Genomic DNA, 12,798 nt, shown 5'->3' with positions numbered 1-12,798 from the left:
TTTCTTAGTGGTCCTGTTTAATTTTTTAACTGGACTAGCCAATTTTAAAACGGGTCATTTGCCCTGTGCCACCGCATTATTTCCCATGCTGCCCAGGACTCCCAACTGAAGCAGGGTGGTAAACAAGGATTTTTTACAACTGGACATTGGGCCAGCGACCCCCTTGGCCTGGAATAAATAAACTGGTCCATGACGATTGACCAGGGCGCGTCATCTGCTAAACTAAAGAAGTGGGTAAATAAAATAGTTGAGATAATGTCTGGACCCTGGTTACCCTAGAATTTTGTTAGTGGTCCCGTGGACCACTGACTCCCCTCCGATTTTATTTTTAAACTGGTCCGGGCAATTTTTAAACTGGTTATTTGCCCTGTGCCACCGCCTTATTTCCCACGCTGGTTAGGGGTACCATGTTCTGCGATTTAACCTCCATGAATGATTCTTAAATGTTGGATGAACAAATGATGCGGGCATTAAACCATAGATGTCGCTCTTGTCTCGTCGGTCCCTGTCCTTCGAGTTAGTTTATCTCTTAACGTTTGTTCTCTTTCTATTAATATAAGGCTTGTGTCCCATTCGACCGAATCCCAATCGACCGAACGCGTTTCCCATTCAACCGAAAACAGCCCAAATGTGCGGTTTGGGGAAATATATATCAAAATTTAAAAAGCAAACGTTTTCACTTTTTTTTAAGGCTTTTTTTCCCTACAGTTTTTGTTGTATATATATACTGATGTTTGAAATGTAAAATTTAACTTAAAGAGTGATTGATAACTGAGAGAATTGCTAATAAAGGCGGCTTTCTTTACATTAATAATGGCTACTTGTTTCAATTGAATAAAAAAAGGATAAAACTAGTTACTATAATTGTAGAAATCCCTCCTGTAAGGTTCGAATAATAGAAGTAACCTAACCTAACCAAACCAAACCAAACCTAACCTAAACCCAAACCAAACCTAACCTAAACCTAACCCTAACCTAACCAAACCTGACCAAACCAAACCTAACCTAACCTAACCTAACCTAACCGAACCTGACCAAACCAAACCAAACCTGACCAAACCAAACCAAACCTGACCAAACCTAACCAAACCAAACCAAACCAAACCAAACCAAACCTGACCAAACCAAACCAAACCAAACCTGACCAAACCAAACCAAACCTAACCTAACCTAACCTAACCTAACCTAACCAAACCTAAACCTAACCAAACCTAACCTAACCTAACCTAAACCAACCAAACCTGACCAAACCAAACCTAACCTAACCAAACCTGACCAAACCTAACCTAACCTAACCAAACTGTGACCAAACCTAACATAACAGTAATGTTTTGGAAAAGGCATATTATTTGAGAAGTCAATGAAGCTAAACATGAACATTTCGGAAAAGGCGTACCATAGTAAAATAATTTGTAAAATATTACTAACCTAACATAACGAACCCAAACCTAACCTAACATAACAGAAAAGTTTTGAAAAAGGCATATTATTTGAGAAGTCAATGAAGGTATAAAACATCAATATTTTGGAAAAGGCGTAACATTGTTAAATGATTTATAAAATATTACTAACCTAACTTAACCAAACCAAACCTAACCAAACATAACAGTAATGTTTTGGAAAAGGCATATTATTTGAGAAGTCAATGAAGCTAAACATAAATATTTTAGAAAAGGCGTAGAATAGTTAAATGATTTATAAAACATTATTAGCCTAACCTAACCTAACCTAACTTACAATTTCCTTCTCTGGGTTTGAACCCGAGCCTCTGAATTAAAAGCCTGATATTCTACCATGCTGCTGCGGTGATTCGAAATCCTCACAGAAATTTAATTAACTAATTCTTTCAAATAAATTCCCATTCAGCAGAAACCCGCCATTGGGCTGGAAATTTAAATATATTCTTCATAAAAAACCAAAAAGCGGTTTCGGTCGAATGGGATTCGGTCCAATGGGATAATACCAATATAAGCAGGGATACTAGATCTAGTATCCCTCATATCAGCTGCCCGTAAATGAACTTAGTAAATGATTCATAGTAATAAAGGTTGACGAAAAACTTTCTTAAAAATTTCCTAGTCTCCCACTTTTACATTAATTGTTACATAACCTAATTATTATCAAGAAGTTCCGACGTTGCCCAGTAAAATTTATAATGAAAAATATATAATATTCTTTAGCTTACTAGAACAATCGATTGAAACGTAGCAAATGGCAACAATCAAGAGGATGAAAATCATTTTTGGTCGAGTAAATACTTCGTTGGAATACCTGAATTGCAAAAAAATTATGACTCGCTTAGTTACCAAGCTTGTGCAAAAGCTGAATGTGGTATGTGATCTAAAACCTTCGTGTTTGGCTTGCATAGCGTTTGATGTCCCATTTATTTTACTGTAGCCTATTTACCTCCTTTTTCTAGCAATATTTACGTTCGATAGAGAAAAATAGTAATTTTTTACGTTTTGGGTTGATATAACGAGGTTGTTTAGATTGAGGCTAAAAATTTGATTTATGATATATTTGTCATAACGTAAATGGAATTCGTAAGGAAAGTCACCTTGTAAGGGATCCACTGGACCCGCGCTTTGCATTAAACCCCCCCCCCCCAACACACTCACACACACATACATAAAATTAACGCTATCTGTCCGTCCTCAAAGTACCCTTAACCTACGATATATTGTCTATTACCAACCCCCCTCCCTGTCCATCAGCTGGTCACCCTGGTGGAGCAGAGCAAAAGGCCTTGTCGTGGCGAAGAGGGCCCGAGTTTGGTGTGTTGGTTCGGGAGTTCCTTGGGTTCGCCCATGGTTCAGACCGTTCCCTGCCCCGTTCCGCGAACGTTATGCTCGGCCGCTTCGCCCCGCCCAAGTGTTGCCGCGGCTCCCCCCCGCCCTTGGCAACCCTCTGGGGGCCACGGATACATTGTTTGGGCCGTATGGCACTGCTGTTCTCGGATGAAACTCCGCCGTCCCCTCGAGCGTTCTGCTGCCTTAGCCCTTCCCTGTCATCGACCACCTCCTGGCCGGGCTGGGCCGCTGACGGTGACCCGTTTCTGTCACCTGCTCAAGGGGCGTTTTTCGAGCCCGCTGGCCGATCACATTTGCCTTGACGGCGGTTCTGAAGGTTCAATTGGGAATATGATGAGCGAAAATTGTGGGGGGGCGCTGATAAGCCGCCCTGCTAAGTGCAACGACTAATCAAGTCCTCTGACATGTCTATTACCAACCCCTCTCCCTCAGCGGATTTTTAACACTTTCATAGCAATTGCTTCTTATCGCTAAAGAAAAGAATAAGAAGACCAATGTATCCAGTTCACTCCAAAGATAAGTTGACGCCAATATCCCTATAGATAATACGGTAATTTTACAAGGGACCGGTCATCTAGTGTAATTCCCTAAAGAAATATTCTCCTTGAACTCCAAACACTCTTTGAAAGGGAGAGAAAATATGTACTCTACAATTTAAATAAACCCACGCTCTTTACTCTAAAGTGGACTCTTCAAAATTGGCTAATATTGGCCAGATTAAAAATAACAATTAATTCCCGAACGAGCCCGGGCTCCGAAGTTCCATTTATAATTGTGCTGACATCTATTTAAAATTTGTGAACTATTTTTCCTATTTTCCATAATACGCCAAGACTCCAAGGACTTTATTGGATATTTCTTTAGCTTTAATAATCACACCTTTAAATGATTAATCAAAAATGTCTTGATTAGAGTCAAGACCTAAAAAGTATCGATAAGACTGAGGTTATCACTTGTCTGAATGATCAGATATTAATTTTTCTTTTTAATTGAAACTTAAATGCATGCTTAAGAAAAAACAACGTTCCATTACCGTTTTCCGTTGAAATAAATTATTTTACTGGTAATCAATTTCAAAAATTTACTTATCTCGGCTTTTCGACCACAATTCCATTCCCCGAAAACATTTTATCATTACATTAATTACTTTTGGGAGAGTACGTGTATGGTTTTGCGTTTTAAAAGGTTCCTAAAGACGTTACATCCCCATTTGTGACCGGCACGCTTCGCAGTGGAACATTTTAATTATTCTAAAACCAATGGCGCCAAATTGAATAGGGACAGTAAGATTTTTACTCGCGGTTTTGCAAAATGATGTAATATCAAGTGTACTTTAGTCAACCGTCGTATTGTTCTTTCTCATAGTTCAGGGCATGATCAGTGTTACTGCCCAATTTCTATCTCTAGTTTCTAACAATGGTTAGAGACTATTTGATATGGCACGGCACAACATTATATACATTTGAAAATTCTAAGTAGCACAAAAGGAAAAAGAATCCATTTTTTTTATATTTTGGTTTGAAATAAATAAATTCATGATAGTAGTTATAACGAACAGAAAGTCAAGGGAATGGCACCGGTAATGAGCAGCAGAAAGAGAGGAAAGTTTGCTTCAAGTTAGCAGAGGGACATAGTAGTGAAAATAGTAATCTAGAATTTTGTTCATTCAAACCTTATTATATCTTGAAAAATTCAAGTGAGCAGGCGGCACTATCTAGAAAGATTGATTTTGGCAGAAAACAGCGAAAAAATTATGTTCTACACACATTGGGACTATAGGAGAGTTTCAGGGCCGCAGGTCGCACATGATGAAATTTCAACTCCAGATTACATCAATTCTCTCTGGTCGTACTAGTAGCAGGTTAAGCTATAGTTTGCTCAGGTCCAGTTAGTCTCGAAAGGGTTATATAGTGCTTGCAACTTTTAAAAGGTTGTTATCATGGCTAAACAGACCGCTATTACAGTTTTTTCTTCTTTTATAGGCTATTTTGACACGTTATCTCCCAAAAGTAATTAATGTAATGATAAAATGTTTTCGGGGAATGGAATTGTGGTCGAAAAGCCGAGATAAGTAAATTTTTGAAATTGATTACCAGTAAAATAATTTATTTCAACGGAAAACGGTAATGGAACGTTGTTTTTTCTTAAGCATGCATTTAAGTTTCAATTAAAAAGAAAAATTAATATCTGATCATTCAGACAAGTGATAACCTCAGTCTTATCGATACTTTTTAGGTCTTGACTCTAATCAAGACATTTTTGATTAATATCTGTTCCTTCAGTCTTCATTTTAATTAAGAATGTTAAGAAACTGTTTTACATTTTCAAAATCTGCACTAAGCAGAAACATATATAAAGGGGACCATAACTTTAGCTCAATCAGACATTTATTTATAATGATACTTCGAAAATAAAACGTAAATCATTAAAAGTTTGTATTCTTATTGTAATTAGAATAATACATTTTTTACAATCATTTATTGAAACGCGAGGCGCCCCCCTAAAAATTCCACCTACCCACAAGCACCTACAAGCACCCGGGCAAAGCATCTACCTAAAAGTACCCACAAGCACCCACAAGTACCTACAAGCACCCACAAGTACCTACAAGCACCCACAAGTACCTACTAGTACCCACAAGTACCTACAAGCACCCACAAGTACCTACAAGCACCCACAAGTACCTACAAGCACCCACAAGTACCTACAAATACCTACAAATACCCACAATACCTACAAGCACCCACAATACCTACAAGCACCCACAAGCACACAGAAGTACCTACAAGCACCCACAAGTACCCAGAAGTACCTACAAGCACCCACAAGTACCCAGAAGTACCTACAAGCACCCACAAGCACCAACAAGTACCTACAAGTACTCGGGGCAAGCACCCACAAGTACCCGGGGTAAGCCCCCACAAGTACCCGGGGCAAGCCCCCACAAGTACCCGGGGCAAGCACCCACAAGTACCCGGAGCAAGCACCCACAAGTACCCGGAGCAAGCACCCACAAGTACCCGGGGCAAGCACCCACAAGTACCCGGAGCAAGCACCCACAAGTACTCGGGGCAAGAACCCACAAGTACCTACATGAACCCACAAGTACCTACATGAACCCACAAGTACCCGGGGCAAGAACCCACAAGTACCTACAAGCACCCACAAGTACCTACGAGTACCTACAAGTACTTACAAACACCTACAAGCACCCACAAATACCTACAAGCACTCACAAGTACCCACAAGTACCTACAAGTACCTACAAGCACTCTCAAGTACCTACAAGCACTCTCAAGTACCTACAAGCACTCACAAGTACCCACAAGTACCTACGTGAACCCACAAGTACCTACATGCACCCACAAGTAGCTACAAGCACTCACAAGTACCTACAAGCACCCACAAGTACCTACAAGCACCCACAAGTACCCACAAGCACTCACAAGTACCCACAAGTACCTACAAGCACCCACAAGTATCTACAAGCACCCACAAGCACCCACAAGTACCTACAAGCACCCACAAGCACTCACAAGTACCCACAAGCACTCACAAGTACCCACAAGCACTCACAAGTACCTACAAGCACTCACAAGTACCTACAAGCACTCACAAGTACCTACAAGCACTCACAAGTACCCACAAATACCTACATGCACCCACAAGTACCTACATGCACCCACAAGTACCTACATGCACCCACAAGTACCTACAAGCACCCACAAGTACCTACATGCACCCACAAGTACCTAAATGCACCCACAAGTACCTAAATGCACCCACAAGTACCTACAAGCACCCACAAGTACCTACAAGCACCCACAAGTACCTGCAAACACCCACAAGCACCCACAAGTACCTACAAACACCCACAAGCACCCACAAGTACCTACAAGTACCCACAAGAACCCACAAGTACCTACAAGTACCCACAAGAACCCACAAGTACCTACAAGTACCCACAAGAACCCACAAGTACCTACAAGTACCCACAAGAACCCACAAGTACCTACAAGTACCCACAAGAACCTACAAGTACCTACAAGCACCCACAAGTACCCAAAAGCACCTACAAGTACCCACAAGCACCTACAAGCACCCACAAGGTAATCAAGTTTAAATAGCTTTAACCTAAACAGAGAAAAGATAAAATGTCCATTAAGCTAGCTATTTGTTCCAAGAATTTGACTATAACCGCGGTAAAACGACCAAACTCGCTTCATACACTACATTACTCATGCTAAAATGTCGCAGGTTCCATAGTTTCAGGGTAAACCACGTAAGTCGGAGCATGTAATTAAAACTATGAAAAACAGTACTTTAACTTAATTTTTCTTGATGAAAAAAAATAGGCGCCAACTATGGATATGGGGCTTTCATTTAAGACCGTTTTCAAATCTATCTAACGTATAGTTATTTTTGTAAGGGTATGGACAAAATTTGTAACTTTGGAAAATTTCCCACGTTATTTCTATGGGAAATTTCCAGTTTTTCGTCAAAATCTGTGATTAATTTTATGGAAATGAAAACCACCCTTAGCAACTTTATTTTTTATAAAATAAACTAATTAATGGATCTCTTTGAAATTTTAACCACATATTAAGGGTCCGAATTGTAGTTCAGTGGATTTTTTTTGAACCAATTAGTACAATACAAAAAAAACTACATCCAAACAAAAAACCCTCCTTATACATTAAGAGCAGTATGAAGTCTTATCTAAGAGAGCTACCGCTCTCATAGAATACTAAGCATATCTAAGAAGACTGACTGTTCTTCAATGTTTGATGTAGCTGAGCTTAAAAGAATATAGCTCAACTTCATTGGACTTCTTTCAGTAATATTATTTAATTTATTTTTAAGACAATAAATCATACAATGCAAATTTTTCAAAAAATATACTTTTTCAAAGAATTTTAATTTCCAATGTACAGAAAATCACTAGCCAATTAGATTTAGTACCCAAAAGATTTTTACACGAAAACTAAGATATATTTTAATTTTAATATTTTGGGACAAAATTACTCTAGTCGAGTTTTTAAAAAATATCTAATGTTAAATCAAGGTTGTTGAGAATGTTGACAGGGCTACAGTAAAAATAAGCTAGCTGACCGAGAATATTGAGAATTAGATCAAGTCCGATTGGTATAGTGACTCCATTATCTTCCCCGGCATCAGAACTTGTCGATTTAGGACATCTAGAATCAAAACTAAGTCATTAAAAAATCGCTAATTTAATCCGTAAACTGTAATGCAAAGTGACGGTTCTAGCATTTCAAAGTCAGCCGCAACCACTAGAAATTTTCTCTGCTGCGAACAAATGCAAACCTCTAGTAGTTTGTGAAGATTAAATCGGTTATAATTAAGACCTTACCTAACATATTGGTTTGCTTGATTTGCCGTGCTGTCTTCGAGTCCGACAGCCTTAATTTGCTCTTGGTTCAAATACTCTATCGGTATGTAATAATAATTATTTGTTTGGTACGCCTGCCGAGTAATCCGATCCATAGCGTTTTGGTGAATTTCTAACGATTTCTGAAGGGCGTCTTTCGTGTAAGCGTCGGTATTGAAATAAGACTGATCGCTGTTTTCATCTCCATTTTCACCTTCATCCAAAGCATCTTCACTTTCATCTTCGCCATAACTCCTTTTGCTCAAAAATCGATGACCACTAACACCTATAAAACAATTCAAAGTTTTTAGTATAAAACTATTGTTTCAGTGTAAGCTTGGAAAGACAATGTTCTACAGAAACGGGAGATGACATGAGACTATTTTAGAGAAAGATTTATTTTTTGTTAGTCGTCTAAACTGTAAGGGAGCAAATTTATAAAAATCTAGAGCTTTCAAAATCAGGGTTGAAGAACATTTTGTTATCAGCTTCAGAAAAGCCAGCCAGAACTGAACTTATTTTATGATTTAACTCGTAAACGAAATTTATATATTGCATGAACATACGAAGTGGACATTAAACCCTCGATGTAATCAGTGAGCACGTATATTATAAGGACGTTCCGAGAGACCAAATTCTCTGTTAGGCCATCTTTCAAAACTGGTAATGAGCTATCAGAGTTCCACACATGCGCAATCGATACAACAGATAGGAAAGAAATCAGAGAAGTTTTTACGGCCAGTTACCACGCTGATCACTGGTGTGAACCTCTAACCGTCTTTGCGTATTAACTGTTTTGAATTTCCATCTTAACGGATCACGTGACGTCTGGCTTCTCGGCTGTGCGCCGAGGTGGGTGCGCGTGAGAGAGATATCGGGTTGTGCCGTTATAGTTACCTTACCCCCCCCCTCTTTGATTCTACTTTCTATAAGTGCTCAATGATGTAATTATGGTCCCGCACGCCCATTCTCATGAGTTAAATGGCCAGTCTTTTTCCCTTATTAAATGTTCTTTGTCTGACGAAAATCTATTTCCGAAAGCAATCTTAATGGATGGTTAAAACTAATTATGATTGACGTAAAAGAGTAGATTAAAATCTGCCTGTGTCCCCTTTTCCGTTATCGGCGTAATATTTTCAAACTATGTAAAAAATTATAAAATTCTTGAGCTTACTAGAACAATCCATTGAATCCAAGAATATGGTAGCAATCAAGAGGAACAAAATCATTTTCGCTAAAGTATTTTCACGTTGAAGTAACTACTAAAATGCAAAATTTTGACGAGCTTAGCTAGTTACTAAGGTTGTGAAAAGGTGCATTTAGATTATGATATACCCCTTGGTGTATGCTATCGCCGCGCACAAACGTTCAATGACTCCTTCATTTTCAGATACCCCAGTTACCCAATTTTTCTAACTATGTTTATGCCCCATATCCAAAAATTAATCCGTTTCTAGGTTTTTCGGTTACTCTAACAAGGTTGTGTATTAGATTAAGGCTAAGCAATACATTTATCGTATATTTATATTAACTTCAACAAAAATGTCAACGAAGGGGCAGGTCCTCTGACCTGTCCCATATTCCAGGATTTCCAGCTAGCTTTGTCGCCAAGATCGAAGCATGACTTACAGGAGTACCCACAATCTCCTCGGGTTTACTTGTTAATAAGTAAAAATAATGAAAAAAACTACTAGTCACAAAGTTTCCTCTGAACTGGCCGCAGTTATTTTTAAGAAAGAAACGGTGTTTTATAATTATGAGTCAGCACATGAGTTAATAATATTTTAGCTCCCTATAAGTTACTCAGGCTCCATAGGCGTAATGTATCCAGCGATTTCTTCTCATTTCGCCCGCGCGGGAAAAAAATCCGAATGTTGCGCTCTCTCTTGTCGGAAAAATCCCGCTCGTACAGCTCCTCGACCTCGAGTCGTCGGCTGCTTTTTCACCAAGGGAGTGTTTTAGTCGTGAATTTTTATATTTTAACAATTTAACATTAAATCATGGCGTTTGTGTCAGTACTGAGACAAAAAATGCAGGAACTCAATACAATTTGCCGATATTGATAAAGAATGCTAAAGATAAGAGTTGTTATTGTGACTTGAAACGAGAAAATTATACAACTGAGCTAAATCCAATCCATTGATCTCTTAAAGTAACAGGCGGCTCCATGATCACCCCTAGCATGCTGGCTAATCTTCTGGACACGAATTTTACCTTGCCAAAGGCAGGAACCAATCAGACCTAATGCACTAGGTCTCATTGGTTCCTGCTTTTGGTTTAACTAGCCTTTGCCAAGCTTAGCCAACGTATAGCAGAAAAGGTATCTTTCAGGGGCATCAACGGAGCCGCCCTTTGCTTTAACTGTTACTTAACCGAGGCTACTGAGCGAAATATTCGGCTGCTTTAATAGCTCCGATATCATTGGCTAGCTTCCACTACACTCGCTTCCGGGGAAAAACCGGAAAGAAGAGTAAAGAAGATTTTCGTTCCCGTGGCGGCCGCAGAGCGTCGCATATAATTGGGAAGCCGGCGGCGCGGGAGAAAACGCTGGAGTATAAAAATGAATTGCCTGAGTAACTTATAGGGAGCTAACATATTATTAACTCATGGTCAGCACTAATTAGGCCTAACATTGGTTTAATCAAACTTTCAAACAAGACCGTCCTGTTCATTGGGCCTGATGATCACTGGCCCAGGGGCCCCATAATTATATTGTATATAGAGTGGACCCCATTATTCATACATTTACTTGAATATTTGGTTCAGTGTACTGCATGCCCTAGGAGCCTGTAATGAGGTCAAGACGCCACTGCTTTCAAAAAGTTTCGCTTAGCTGAGGATCAGGAACGGGTTTTATGGGCAAGTTTGGATCGAATCATCCATCATCAAGTGTAAATTAGGTTTTGAACCAATCATGATAGCGGATTTTAAGTTAGGAACCAACCACCCTTGAATAGGTATAAATGAGGTTTGGGTGGACATTTAGTCAAAACTGGTATGATTAAAACCATAAGTTTATAAGATATGTTCCATAGATAAGACACTACCTATGCTTCGTAATGCTACAGACTTACTGATAGCATGTTCAAGAACGACACGAGAACTGACTACACGCGGTTTTGCAGTCCATTATCCTATTTAGCCTGTACTAAGCCTATGACAGTGCGTCACCAGGTACCGCTTTATGATAAGAGCCTGGGGTGTAGATATTCGAGGCAATTATATGTAGCAAAGGATGTTTCTTTAATAGACCTAAGACCATTAAACACAGATGGACTGCAATGGAGATACGGATCGTGGGTATATTAGGGCAGCGCCACGCCACGACCAATATTGGAACTTTTTCGACTCAAACCATAACCATAACATGCTCAATGAGTCGAAACGTTTCATGACTCTCCCGCTAGGGGCGACGAGAGGCGATGCTATTAGAAGAACGGGGGTCTTGGTTTATCATACCCGTCCATATGTGTGGAATAAACCTGCACTTAAAGGATGTTAAAATATATGGCAGACGAGAAAAAATAATTCTTAAAATAATTTATTTCGAATTTATTGGTTACAATTATTGTTTTTTTTTTTTGAAATTTTACATAACGCTATACCAAGAGTAAATACAATATGGTTCATTTAAAAATAATACTCAATTCGGAAGTAGTGAAATCTGAGAGCATATAAGTTTAACTAATCCGGCGATAAAGGTAGGAAAATCGATATCAAAGTTGAATGGAGCTGATATAAAATTATTAGAACCAGAATCAGCAATGAACTTTTTTGAGCATCTATTGAGGGATTTGAAAACGAAGTATTAGAAAGGATATCGTAAATAGAAGTGTAAATTTACTCACTTCACTGTTTGGGAAGCCTCATTGTAAGTAGAATTATCCAACTTCAAGAGTTCAAACTGATCATCGGTTAAATATTCACTGGGGTCTACATAAACGTATTCGTCGTCCTCTTCATAGTAACTACCACCAGCATCTTGGCTATCATCGTAACTACCACCAGCATCTTGGCTATCATCGTAACTACCAGCAGTTTCTTCGCTATCATCGTAACCAGAACTTCTTTTGCTCCTTTGGATGGCTTTTATAAAAAAAATATTTAATTGTTAACATGTTCTATCCGAAAAATAATACTGGAATTGAATTTCATATTTATTCTGTGTAAATATAATATTTAATTCTGGACTAAAACAGATTCAACGAAACGAGATTTTAATTTCACTTTATGTTCGAGTCATTAAACATGAAATCACCCAACCTTCTTCTTCTTAATTCTTCAAAGAAAATTTAACTACCAAAATTATCACGGAGCCCACTCAGAGAACCTTTCTTTCGTTACAGGCTCCTTTTCTGTTAATCACGCTAAAATTATCTATTTGAACTATTGCAAGGCGCATATAGGGTAGCTTTTGAAAAAGTCGATTTACCGAGGAACAATGAAGGGTGCACTCTAAGAAGTGGAAGTGTAAAAAACGTGTTAAAACGGTGTAAACACCGTAAAAACACCCAAAAGAGAGTTTTATTACCTTGAGTTTTTAGGGGCCAATTTAAAGTGTAAATTCGGTGTAAAATAACACTATTAAAACACCGT

At 38.8% G+C, this 12,798-nt stretch overlaps 2 long non-coding RNA genes across 2 annotated transcripts; both read right to left on the bottom strand.

The window, feature by feature from the left end:
• Positions 1 to 7,832: 7,832 nt before the first annotated feature.
• LOC149616302 (uncharacterized) lies at positions 7,833 to 8,550 on the bottom strand. Its single transcript, XR_016375727.1, has 2 exons — positions 8,185 to 8,550; positions 7,833 to 8,008 (listed from the first exon to the last, which is right to left on the bottom strand). It is a non-coding gene; the product is annotated as an uncharacterized LOC149616302 (long non-coding RNA).
• Positions 8,551 to 11,741: 3,191 nt separating this feature from the next.
• LOC149616301 (uncharacterized) lies at positions 11,742 to 12,225 on the bottom strand. Its single transcript, XR_016376134.1, has 2 exons — positions 12,051 to 12,225; positions 11,742 to 11,984 (listed from the first exon to the last, which is right to left on the bottom strand). It is a non-coding gene; the product is annotated as an uncharacterized LOC149616301 (long non-coding RNA).
• Positions 12,226 to 12,798: the final 573 nt, after the last annotated feature.

This window comes from Phalangium opilio, unplaced genomic scaffold (genome assembly GCF_054372755.1).
Source record: "Phalangium opilio isolate 3A_F unplaced genomic scaffold, DU_Popi_V2 ptg000217l_1, whole genome shotgun sequence".
NCBI lineage: Eukaryota > Metazoa > Arthropoda > Arachnida > Opiliones > Phalangiidae > Phalangium > Phalangium opilio.
Note: the sequence above shows the minus strand (reverse complement) of the source record. Positions and strands in the feature narration are given on the sequence as shown.